Here is a 13,467-nt window from a genome sequence, read left to right as displayed (position 1 = left end):
TAGCAAAGCAGAGGGCAGAACAGTTCTCGGATGTGGATTCTATTTGTCTTGTTTGCATTCTCACACTTCTGCATTGAGAATACTCTCTATGAATACCTGTGTTTCCCAAGCACTGAAGTTTTTGTTTATTTTTAAAAATTTTAACTGATGTTACGACTGAAATAAATCAATACCTCAAGGAGACCTCCATATACAGAAGCAGTGAATATGTAACAACACTTGAGCCAAGAGGAAGGTTAGTGCATGATGCACTTAAACAAACAAAAAGGCTTGAGGGCCATTTTACTTTCCTCACATTTCACCTTAGTAAAGATATACCATATGGTAGCAATATAGAGAAGAGTAATAAAGTCCTAATCCATCATATCTAAGAAATTTGATACTGAGAGATAGTGGAGAGTAAGGTAGCAAGTCATAATAAGCTAAAGAATCAGGTTGTGACCACTGTATCTTTATTAATTGAGTGAACATATTTTACTATGTCTATACTATATATGTAGTTTTACTAATTAATAAGCATTATCAGTATTTAATTTTATTTTTTTTGTTGTTGCTCTTGTTTTTTTTTTTCTCTTGTTTTTTTTTTTTATTCAATTTTAATTTAAAAAAAATTATACATGTGTTCCCCATCCTGAACCCTCCTCCCTCCTCCCTCCCCATACCATCCCTCTGGGTCGTCCCAGTGCACCAGCCCCAGGCATCCAGCATCGTGCATTGAACCTGGACTGGCATCTCGTTTCATACATGACATTTCACATGTTTCAATGCCATTCTCCCAAATCTTCCCACCCTCTCCCTCTCCCACAGAGTCCATAAGACTGTTCTATACATCAGTGTCTCTTTTGCTGTCTCATATACAGGGTTATTGTTACCATCTTTCTAAATTCCATATATATGCGTTAGTATACTGTATTGGTGTTTGTCCTTCTGGCTTACTTCACTCTGTATAATAGGCTCCAGTTTCATCCACCTCATTAGAACTGATTCAAAAGTATTCTTTTTAATGGCTGAGTAATACTCCATTGTGTATATGTACCACTGCTTTCTTATCCATTCATCTGCTGATGGACATCTAGGTTGCTTCCATGTCCTGGCTATTATAAACAGTGCTGTGATGAACATTGGGGTGCACGTGTCTCTTTCAATTCTGGTGTCCTCAGTGTGTATGCCCAGCAGTGGGATTGCTGGGTCATAAGGCAGTTCTATTTCCAGTTTTTTAAGGAATCTCCACACTGTTCTCCATAGTGGCTGTACTAGTTTGCATTCCCACCAACAGTGTAAGAGGGTTCCCTTTTCTCCACACCCTCTCCAGCATTTATTATTTGTAGACTTTTGGATCGCAGCCGTTCTGACTGGTGTGAAATGGTATCTCATAGTGGTTTTGATTTGCATTTCTCTGATAATGAGTGATGTTGAGCATCTTTTCATGTGTTTGTTAGCCATCTGTATGTCTTCTTTGGAGAAACGTCTATTTAGATCTTTGGCCCATTTTTTGATTGGGTCATTTATTTTTCTAGAGTTGAGCTGTAGGAGTTGCTTGTATATTTTTGAGATTAGTTGTTTGTCAGTTGCTTCATTTGCTATTATTTTCTCCCATTCTGAAGGCTGTCTTTTCACCTTGCTAATAGTTTCCTTTGATGTACAGAAGCTTTTAAGTTTAATTAGGTCCCATTTGTTTATTTTTGCTTTTATTTCCAATATTCTGGGAGGTGGGTCAAGTATTTAATTTTAAATAAAGCTCTCTATAATATATATGGGCTTCCCTGGTAGCTCAGTGGTAAAGAATCTACTCTAATAAGTGGTAAGAATCTGCTAATGCAGGAGACATAGGTTCGATTCCTGGTTTGGGAAGTTCCTCTGGAGAAGGAAATGGCAACCTACTCCCATATTCTTGCCTGGGAAACTCCATGGACAGAAGAAGTTTAGCGGGCTACAGTCCATGGGGTCATGAAAGAGTCAGACACAACTTAGCAGCTAAAGAAAACAATATTTACATATGTATATGCATATATACATATATATAAATTATATATAGTTGATTAATTGAAAATTTATTTTTGTGTAAAAGATCAAAAAAGAAACACCGACACTTTGAATAAAACTAGCAGAATAGATTTCTTGCTCTATTTTAGTTTTTTATAGTAAAATTCATGTCAATTGACATTTTCTGGAAGTACTAACCTTTCTTGTGAAGGGATGTAGTCATCACACCAGTTGAGAGACGTGAATTTTGTGTGTCTTTATATTATACCATGTATCATATCAAAGTGGAAGCTGCAGTCCTGAGGATGAATAGAGTACAGTAACAGGTACCATGCCAGGTGGATAATCAATACATTTTGCTTCTGTAAAGGTATTATGGTATTCTTCCTTGGACTCTTCTAGAGATTTCTGGAGTAGAGAATTTCAGTGCAGAGTTCATTTCCCCAGGAATTCTATTGACTGGCTAGGAGACCACATACTCTACTTGAAGGAACAAAGAAGCCACATAAAGCACATGGGCTCTTAACATCTCTGGGAGAATCATCTAGAGTCCTAGCTGAATCTCCATATTTGCAAACATTTTCATTTGGGAGAGTATTGCATTTTATTACTTTACAAAGGACTGTAGTGTAAATATAAAGCAAAGGACGAAGGTATCAGCCAATTTGCTGACTAGTGAGTGACTCATTAGCCCACACCAGCTTCCAGCCTGGGTGATTCAGAGGTCTGCCCCACCAAATTGCATGGACTTGTGTGATCTCACAGATGTCAAAATCACCAATGTAAATATGAGAATGTCTACGGTCTAATATATGGTCAAGTGTGCCCTTGAGTTACAGGAATCAAAACAATGGTTAGGCCAAAATGAGCTTGCCTAGTCATTAATTGTTCATGGAGGACATATATGTAGTCTCAGAAGAAGGGCGTGTTTGAATTAGCAAAGAGAGAATTCCAAGTACATAAATCAGCACGATTTAGGAATAAAGATCAAAATGAGAATGATGACCATGAAACAATGAAGAAATAAATTTAATGCAAGTAGGATGCAATGATGGAAAGTAGGGTCGGGAAGCTCTCAAGGAGTGATATTATGCAAAAAGAAGTCATTAAAGTTAGTCTAAGAAGTTCATCCTTGATACACCAGGCATTAAGCAACAATTTGGTTTTTTTGGCAAGATACAATGATGTGAAAAATAAACATAAGAAAATAAAATGATCCAAGAACATGTTTTAGAAAAAGTAAGTCAATGTAGGTGAACAGAACAGACCCAAGAGATTACAACTTTATGGCAAGAATAACCACTTGAAAAGCTCTGAAATGACTCATTAAATTACGGGCAATGAGAAGTGAGGAGAAATATGCAAATTTAAAAGACATTAAAATTATATTATGGTCAAATCATGCTGACTGGATTTGGGGAAGGGGAGATAAAAGTGCCAAAAATCTCATTTTACTTTTAAGTCAGTTTCCTTGGATGCTGGGAATATTTTCTGACTAAATTTACAATTAACAGTACATCTAATTTGGACAATTGCTTCAGCCAGTCTTCTGGCAAATATTCCACTCAAATCAATGATGTATTCTCATATATTAATTACTGTCAACTCTTTCACACCCAGAAAAGGATTATATTTTTAATTTTTTCTATAGTGTTGCTATCGCTTCATTTTAGCTGGAAGAAGGTGAGGGTTTTGCTGAGCACAGCGTTGAAGCCCCTTTGTCAAAGGCAGAAAGCAATGCTGATGTGTGATGAGTGGGTCTCAGAGCAGGGCCTCCTAGATTCAGTGCCAATCTGTGTTTTAAAAGAGACAATATATAAAGATGGTACAGACAACTTATTTGCAAAGGAATCATCAGTCCAGGTTCAATGCAGGATACAGGATGCTTGCGGCTGGTGCACTGGGATGACCCAGAGGGATGGTATGGGGAGGGAGGTGGGAGTGGGGTTCAGGATTGGGAACATGTGTACACCTGTGGAGGATTCATGTTGATGTATGGCAAAACCAGTACAATTTTGTAAAGTAATTAGCCTCCAATTAAAATAAATAAATTATAAAAAAAATAGATACAGAGACATAGAGAACACATGTATGAATACAAAGAGAGGAAGAGGGAGTGGAATGGATTGGGAGATTAGGATTGGCATATACACACTGTTGCTACGATGTGTAGAACAGATGACCAGTAAGAACCTCCTGTACAGCACAGGGAGCTCTACTCCGTGCTCTGTGGGGACTTAGGGAGGAAATCCAAGGGATAGGGGATAGAAGGGTATATTTGGTTGATTAGCTTTGCTGTGCAGCAGAAACTAATACAACATTATAAAGCAACTATATGCCACTAAATAAAGGAAAAACAAAAGAGGGAGGCCATTAGCCAGATGCCGGATGTTAATGACATGAAGGAAAGGGCTCAGTCGTGTCCTACTCTTTGGTGACGCTATGGAATTCTTCAGGCCAGAACACTGGAGTAGGCAGCCTTTTCCTTCTCTGGGGAGCTTCCTAACCCAGGATAGAACCAGGTCTCCCACATTGCAGGCTGATTCTTCATCAGCTGAGCCACCAGGGAGGCCCAATTAATGACAGGGATAGATCTAAATTTTACTGCAACGTGTGTGTGCGAGCATGCAATGTTTGCTGAAATGTCTGTTCGGCTACAACATCCAGCAAGAGTAAAAGAAATGGGAAGGAAGGGGAGATAAAACAGAAACTTCATGTCTGAAACTTCAGAATTCCTGTGCATGCTTTTGCTTGACTTTAGTACTCTTTCTTTAAGATTACTACTGTGAACTCAGCAGGAATTTAAGACAAAAAGAGGAACTGGAGAAATGACTTGGAACATCTTAATCCATGTAACTGGAAGTGATCAATGACATTTCTCAAATGACTAAAATGCTTCTCCCCAACGTTTTTGCAGCCGAATGTCTGTGGTAATGAAGGGAAACACATCATACCTCCTTCCCAGTTAGATCACTGTGTTGAGGTCTCTCCCAAATTCCAAAATCTCACTTGGTTAAAGCGGTAGTAACCCCTGAGGCACTCTGGATAAAACACACATCCATTTGTGGCTCATGGTTTCTGTCTCAGAAAAGGAAGATTCCTTGGGAGATCATTTTAATCCCTAGAATATGTTTTAATTTCCTTGCTCACCACCTAAGGGGGCTTTTGGTGAATATAATCAAACACTACTTAATGAGAGGGTGGAAAACTGCATCCTATGAAGGTGAATTGGAGATGAGAATTTTTACACATTCTAAAAATAACTGAGTTTATTATCTGTAAAGGAACACATATCCTGAGTTTCCAAGTAAACAGACCTCTGCATAAAATAACTTAATTTTCCCTAAGGGATGTTGGATGTTCCTATAAACTGGAATTAAACTGACCTAGACAAAACATTTAAACTGTATCATCTGGATAGACAAAGTGATCTGATTCTAATACATGTGTTTTCACATCATTCTGGAGGATCTGTAATTTACAGGTGGGGAAAAAATGTATGCCCTGAGAACAAAAATAGAAAAATTGAAGAATATATGGAACTTTTTTCTATGTAAATTTTATCTCTCCATTCATGTGCAATAGAAAGCTAAACAGACAACTGAGACCTAGCTGTAAATTTATGTAACTATAGAGTAAAGGGAAACACTGACTAGGTGAAGGAAACCTGAAACAGTCCAAAACATCAGATACAGGAAAACGAGAGGAGTTCTCGGAAGTTATATATGATGAAGAGCGGGTGTTACAAGCCCAGCCAAAGGTCCTCTGTGAGAAACACTCCTCTCGTTTTAGTGGAATATACCAGCTGAAAACAAGACACTGAAGTGCATATATTTTAAAATTATTTTTCTGTAGTTGATTTGATGATGATATCAAGTTACTAAGACTATGTACCTTCTTCTCAAAAATCCATGGCGGTGGTTGTTTAGTCTCTGAGTCGTGTCCGACTCTTGCAACCCTGTGGACTGTAGCCCACCAGGCTCCTCTGTCCATGGGATTCTCCAGGCAAGAATACTGGAGTGGGTATTAATTGTCAATTACCTGCCATTTTTTCAGAGGGTCAGTTTTCACTTTTGCTTACATTTTTGGAAAAGGGCCATCATTTTGCATTCTCTGCAAGGCATTTCTGGCAAGATTTCTTTTTTATTCCATCCCTGGGGAAGGTGGCAGGGGCAGAATAAAGGGGCGCAAGTGCTAGGGTGAAAACTCTGAATGAAGGATTCTTTGTCCTAGGCTTTTTGACCCTGAATACAGAGAGATGGTGATGTGTCATAAGCAGTGAGACCACAGTAGCAGGGTTAAACTTTTGGGGAAATGTTGTGACCAAGAGAACAGAGCACAGAAGCTACTCTGAGAATGTAGCTTGTCTGCTTGCACCTCCTGCCCTCGGACCCAGACGGTTGTCTACTGGAGACACCCAGAAGTCCCATCACAGGACACAGACTCCTGGATAGGGCCAGATCCCACTCTGAAACCCTGAAACTGTGAGTCTCATCATCACTGGTACCCTTGACTTTGGAGATGTGTGTTTCATCCTCACAACCCATCAGTAGTATGACTCAGGATATATCACAGAAACTACAATAAAACTGAGACCGTCTTCAAGAGGAAGGTCAAAAACATTGGGAATTAGAAACAGACATTTTGAGCATTTTAAAAAGTTTGATGTGTCAGTGTGAATGGATGTGAGAGTTGGACTACAAAGAAAGCTGAGCGCAGAAGAATTGATGCTTTTGAACTGTGGTGTTGGAGAAGCCTCTTGAGAGTCCCTTGGACTGCAAGGAAATCCAATCAGTCCATCCTAAAGGAAATCAGTCCTGGGTGTTCATTGGAAGGACTGATGTTGAAGCTGAAACTTCAATACTTTGGCCACCTGATGCGAAGAGCTGACTCATTGGAAAAGACCCTGATGTTGGGAAAGATTGAAGGCGGGAGAAGGCGATGACAGAGGATGAGATGGTTGGATGGCATCACCGACTCGATGGACATGAGTTTGGGTAAATTCCAGGAGTTGGTGATCAACAGGGAGGCCTGGCGTGCTGCGGTTCATGGGGTTGCAAAGAGTTGGACACGACTGAGCGACTGAACTGAACTGAACTGGAAAGTTTGATGTGTCAGAGTGAAAGTGAAAGTGTTGTCACTCAGCCGTGTCCAGTTCTTTGCAACCCCATGGACTCTAGCCAACCAGGCTCCTCTGTCAATGGAATTCTCCAGGCAAGAATACTAGAGTAGGTAGCCATGCCCTTCTCCAGGGGATCTTCTAGACCAGATTTCAAACCCAGTCTCCTGCATCTCCTGCATTGCAGGCAGATTCTTTCCTGTCTGAGTCAGTCAGCAATATTATATAAATATCAGGCTCAGTGGACACATCAATCTTCAGATATAGATCTTGATAGAATTCAGTAGAGACAGCAACAGGGCTTTGAAGGCTGACATGAAGAATGAGTTCAGTGCACAGCAACACGTTCTCACTGACCACGGGCAGTCAATATTTTCTGGCCTTGCCTTTACTAGCTCCCTCGAATGTCCTTCTTACTATACATGGTTTGTTTCCAGTGTTACAGCTGGACTCACAACCTAAATCTTTTCAATTCAATGGCTGGTAAGCTAAATAGATTATGGTTTAGTGTATGGGATTCATATTTCTTAAGTTCAAGCAATGAGTTGTTGCCTATGGGGATGTGTTAAACTAACATGTGAATAATACGCCTCCGGGGACTTCAAACCAAGAGGTGCCTTGTACTCACACCAGGTTTCCCAGCTATTTTTCTCATAATAATTACAGACCAAATAGTATTACTTCAAAATCTAAGCAACAGTAAAGAAAGAAAGTTGAGCAACCAGGGTGATGAACTGTTTAACAAATGTATTAAAAGGAAACAAGTGCTGTAAAAGAAAGTGACTGGAAGAGGGTTCCTGGCATCATTACTCACGTCTGACAGATTCCCTGGGGTGAGGGATGCTGTGAGCAGTTTCCTGCAGCAATATAAGCTTTTAAGACTCTGACTCAGTTGTCTGGAAAAGTTGAAGAAGTGTGATAATAAAATTACTTCTTCCACAAAAGCACATTTGAAAAGTGACTTTAAAAAGTCAGTTGAAAAACAAAAACAAAGAGATCATTCTGCTTGAAATATGCATGTTAAACATATCTCTTCTCAGAACATCCCTGTTGTTCATTGTTCAGTTGCTAAGATGTATCCCACTCTTTGTAATACCAGGGACCCCCTGCAGCATGCCAGGTTCCCTGTCCTTTACTATCACATGGAGTTTGCTCAAATTCATGTCCTTTGAGTCTGTGATTCCACCCAATCATCCCATCCTCTGTCACCCCCTTCTCCTTCTCCCTTCAATCTTTCCCAGCATCAGGGTCTTTTCCACTGAGTCAGCTCTTCGAATCAGGTGGCCAAAGTATTGGAGCTTCAGCTTCAGCATTAGTCCTTCCATTTAAATGTTTCAGTCAGAAAACTAGCTAACCATTCTCTAAGTTGAGACCATATTTGATCATCAACTCTCCTGTATTTCTCCCGGGATAAAGAAGCAAAGGATAAATATTAAAATGACACGTATGTTCCTGTGGGGAAATAGCAAATTAGCCAAGATGGCCTGTTCAGGCTCTCTTGCCCCAAATTTGTAAATAATGACTGTGCAACAGCTGAGATGTATAGATAGCGCTGCGCATGCACACCACCAGGCACTTGCTTAATCCTGGGTTGCTCTGTGCAGTAGGGATCCATGCTGCTGCTGCTGCTGCTGCTGCGTCACTTCAGTCGTGTCCGACTCTGTGCAACCCCATAGACGGCAGCCCACCAGGCTCCCCCATCCCTGGGATTCTCCAGGCAAGAACACTGGAGTGGGTTGCCATTTCCTCCTTCAATGCATGAAAGTGAAAAGTGAAAGTGAAGTTGCTCAGTCCTGACCCCTGGACTGCTGCCTACCAGGCTCCTCCATCCATGGGATTTTCCAGGCAGGAGTACTGGAGTGGGGTGCCATTGCCTTTTCCAAGGGATCCATGAGCTCCACTTAAAGAAGCGGCGGCATTTACTGCTGTATCACTGGTATGTCCATTGGGTCAGCCACAAGAGGAGAGGATATAGCCTGCCTGCTGCTTCTCCAGCTGCTGCTTCAGCCAGGAGAGAACACGGTTATGGCTGCTGCACCAGCCAAAAGAGAGGTTGTGTTGTGTTAGGTTATGCTAAGGCTGTTGCTACGGCTGCTGTGCCATTCAGGAGAGATGAAGATGCCTGCAGTTCCTACGGCCCCTTGCCTACCCGGCTTCAGCGAACAGCGAGATACAGCAAGACAATTGGTGTCACGAACAGGACGATCAGCAATACAATTGGCGTAGTCGGCAGGATACCCAGCAAGTAGAGAAGCCTGAGGCTCCCTGGATGGAGGAAGCCAGTGGCCACCATGTGGTTCCATGTGGCTGTGATCATCTGGGCCTGGGCTGTGGCGGATGGTTCACTGGATAGCACTGAAAAGGTGTTGCAGGTGGTGAGTTCCCGTTTGCTGAACAAGGTGGCAGGGGACTGTCGCTGGCACCGTGGGTAGATTTTCCTGACCGCCCTAAGGGCAAATATGGATTGTACTCTCTGTGGTGCTGTGCCCGTGTGCAATGTGCAGAGATGCTTGAAAGAACTAGAACAACACATATTGGCATTAGAGCAAGAACCCCATGGCCCTGAAGAACCCAGCATCTCTGACAGCGAAGCGGTAAGTGACTGATGATGAACGTTATGAGACTGTGGGTCCCCACTCAACAATGAGGCCCGTTGTGCAGCAGAAAGTGAAGCGTGAGCAGCCTAAGGCCAAGGGGGGTCATCCTCAAGGGGTCCCCAGTATGACTGATTCACAACGTATGGGCCACAAACTCAGGCGGAGTTGTTGACTGGGTAAGCAGTTTCAGCAAAAAAAAGCAAGAGGAACCCTTGGCAGCATGACTTTCGTGACTCTGGGACACAGGGGTGGGTCCGGCGCCAGTGAAGGTTTTCTTAAACATTATTCTTGGGCTTCCCTGGTGGCTCAGCTGATAAAGAGTCCGCCTGCAACATGAGAGACCTCGGTTTGATCCCTGGGTCAGGAAGATTCCCTGGAAAAGGGAACAGCTACCCACTCCAGTATTCTGGCCTGGAGAATTCCATGGACTGTATAGTCCATGGGGTCACAGAATCGGACACAATGGAGTGACTTTCACTTCACTTCACTGAGAGAAGTAGAGGGCTGGCACATGAGACCCCACTTTGAAAGTGTGAAGACCCAAAAGCAGGCCATACAGGTTATGTGGAGGCAGCTGTGGGTGGATTTGTGTGAAGGTACACTGTAAAGGACTGGAAAAGGTCAGTTTTCATTCCAATCCCAAAGAAAGGCAATGCCAAAGAATGCTCAAACTACCGCACAATTGCACTCATCTCACACACTAGTAAGGTAATGCTCAAAATTCTCCAAGCCAGGCTTCAGCAATACATGAACCGTGAACTTTCAGATGTTCAAGCTGGTAGTAGAAAAGGCAGAGGAACCAGAGATCAGATTGCCAACATCCACTGGATCATCGAAAAAGCAAGAGAGTTCCAGAAAAACATCTATTTCTGCTTTATTGACTGTGCCAAAGCCTTTAACTGTGTAGATCACAATAAACTGTGGAAAATTCTGAAAGAGATAGGAATACCAGACCACCTGACCTGCCTCTTGAGAAACCTATATGCAGGTCAGGAAGCAACAGTTAGAACTGGACATGGAACAACAGACTGGTTCCAAATAGGAAAAGGAGTACGTCAAGGCTGTATATTATCACCCTGCTTATTTAACTTATATGCAGAGTACATCATGAGAAACGCTGGACTGGAAGAAGCACAAGCTGGAATCAAGATTGCTGGGAGAAATATCAATAACCTCAGATATGCAGATGACACCACCCTTATGGCAGAAAGTGAGGAGGAACTCAAAAGCCTCTTGATGAAAGTGAAAGTGGAGAGTGAAAAAGTTGGCTTAAAGCTCAACATTCAGAAAACAAAGATCATGGCACCTGGTCCCATCACTTCATGGCAAATAGATGGGGAAACAGTGGAAACAGTGTCAGACTTTATTTTTTGGGGCTCCAAAATCAGTGCAGATGGTGACTGGAGCCATGAAGTTAAAAGACGCTTACTCCTTGGAAGAAAAGTTATGACCAACCTAGATAGCGTATTGAAAAGCAGAGACATTACTTTGCCAACAAAGGTCCGTCTAGTCAAGGCTATGGTTTTTCCAGTGGTCATGTATGGATGTGAGAGTTGGACTGTGAAGAAAGCTGAGCACCAAAGAATTGATGCTTTTGAACTGTGGTGTTGGGGAAGACTCTTGAGAGTCCCTTGGACTGCAAGGAGATCCAAACAGTCCATTCTAAAGGAGATCAGCCCTAGGTGTTCTTTGGAAGGAATGATACTAAAGCAGAAACTCCAGTCTTTGGCCACCTCATGCAAAGAGTTGACTCATTGGAAAAGACTCTGATGCTGGGAGGGACTGGGGGCAGGAGGAGAAGGGGACGACAGAGGATGAGATGGCTGGATGGCATCACTGACTCGATGAACATGAGTTTGAGTGAACTCCGGGAGTTGGTGATGGACAGGGAGGCCTGGCGTGCTGCGATTCACGGGGTCACAAAGAGTCGGACACGACTGAGTGACTGAACTGAAATGAACACTGTAAAGGCTGTATCCTATGATGGGTGGTGTAGATTTAGGCTGTATCCTATCATGTATAAAGACTATGTCCTTGAACACTAACCTCTGATTCTCTAGTCGATTTAGAAAAGTGTAATCAGTGGGTGGTCTGTGAAGGCTATACAGATCCCTTCCTTGAAGGAGTGAGCCCAGTGCCTGTGGGAGGTTTTGTGGGTCCTTAATAAAATTCCACAGGAGTGGAATTGCCCCTATGGAGGCTTTCCTACAATCTCACAAGGACAGATAGTGGACTGGGCTTGGCCATGAAAGATAAAGGCACTCCAAATATGGTGGGTGTTTCTTCTAGCACCATGAGGGCAAGGACTGCAACAGGAGTCCCGAGTGATACCTGGTGTTGGGTTTTGCTATGTGTTGGGGTTGTAACTGTTTGTTGTTGTGGCTACCACTGTGGCAAGATGCAAATCCAAGGGTCAGCGATACTCGCCAAGGGAATATCGCAGACGGACGGTGCATAGAATGTGAGCAAGAGACCCTAAAGGGATGGAGTGCGGGGAGAGAGCAAATTAGCTAAAACGGCGTGTGCAGGCTCTCTCCTCCCATGTTCTGTAAATAATGACTACTTAACAGCTGAGATCAAATATAGCACTGCCCCTGTGCCTCCCGAGGAGCTGGCTTCATCTCAGGTTACCATACGTGTATGGTGCATAGGTGAGCTTCACCTAAATAAGCGGCATTGTTATTGCTGCATCACAGCTGTGTCAGTTGGGTCAGCCACTAGAGGACAGCCTATAGCGTGTCTTCTGCCACGGCTGCTGCGTCAGGCAGGAGAGGGAATAAATGTGTCTGCAGTTCCTACGGCTCATCAAGTCTTCTAGCCTCTCAGCTCGCATCTTGCCTTCCCTGGGTTCATGGAACAGTGTGCACAGTGAGAGAGAGCAAGACCATTGGTGTCATGAGCAGGATGAAGCGCGATGCAGTTCCCCTGGTCTCTTTCTTACAATTTGATATGCACACATAATACGTGTACAGTGTAGTTGACAGAATTGCCCAGGAGGGAATTGGGAGTAAATCATTTGTCATGACAGTGGGTTTTGAGTTCAAGGCAAAGAGCAGCGTGGAGGCCTTAAGGGAAGAGTGTCCCGTGGCCACCCAAACCATGACTTATTTTACCCCTACCACTGCCAAACAGTGGAGCTACAAAGCTCATCTTCCCATGTTGCACATAACTCTGCCCTTGGAGTTCAGTGTCTAAAACTGATTCCAGAGGAGGCAATGGCACCCCACTCCAGTACTCTTGCCTGGAAAATCCCATGGACGGAGGAGCCTGGAAGGCTGCAGTCCATGGGGTCGCTGAGGGTCGGACAGGACTGAGCGACTTCACTTTCATTTTTCACTTTCATGCATTGGAGAAGGAAATGGCAACCCACTCCAGTGTTCTTGCCTGGAGAATCCCAGGGACGGGAGAGCCTGGTGGGCTGCCCTCTATGGGGTCGCACAGAGTCGGACACGACTGAAGTGACTTAGCATAGCATAGCATAGCAAAACTGATTCGGTTATGTCAGTTTGCAGTCTGGATCATGGTACCACATTTTTGGTCGCAGTACAGAGGAGGACAAGGTGATACTAGACTTTGGAAATAAAAAGTCTTTTAGAAATAGAAACTTTATCCCACTGAGAAATGTATCAATAGTTGCCTTCACAAACTAACTTAAATAACAAATGGAAGTTCAATACCATAAAAATAAACCTAAAAACAAAACAAAGCAGTAAATTAAAAAAAAAAAAAGAAGAAGAAAAAAGAAAAGTTCACTGAATCCAGTTGTGA

Source organism: Bos javanicus, chromosome 23 (assembly GCF_032452875.1).
Source record: "Bos javanicus breed banteng chromosome 23, ARS-OSU_banteng_1.0, whole genome shotgun sequence".
In the NCBI taxonomy this organism is placed as follows: Eukaryota; Metazoa; Chordata; class Mammalia; order Artiodactyla; family Bovidae; genus Bos; species Bos javanicus.
This window is presented reverse-complemented; position numbering follows the sequence as displayed.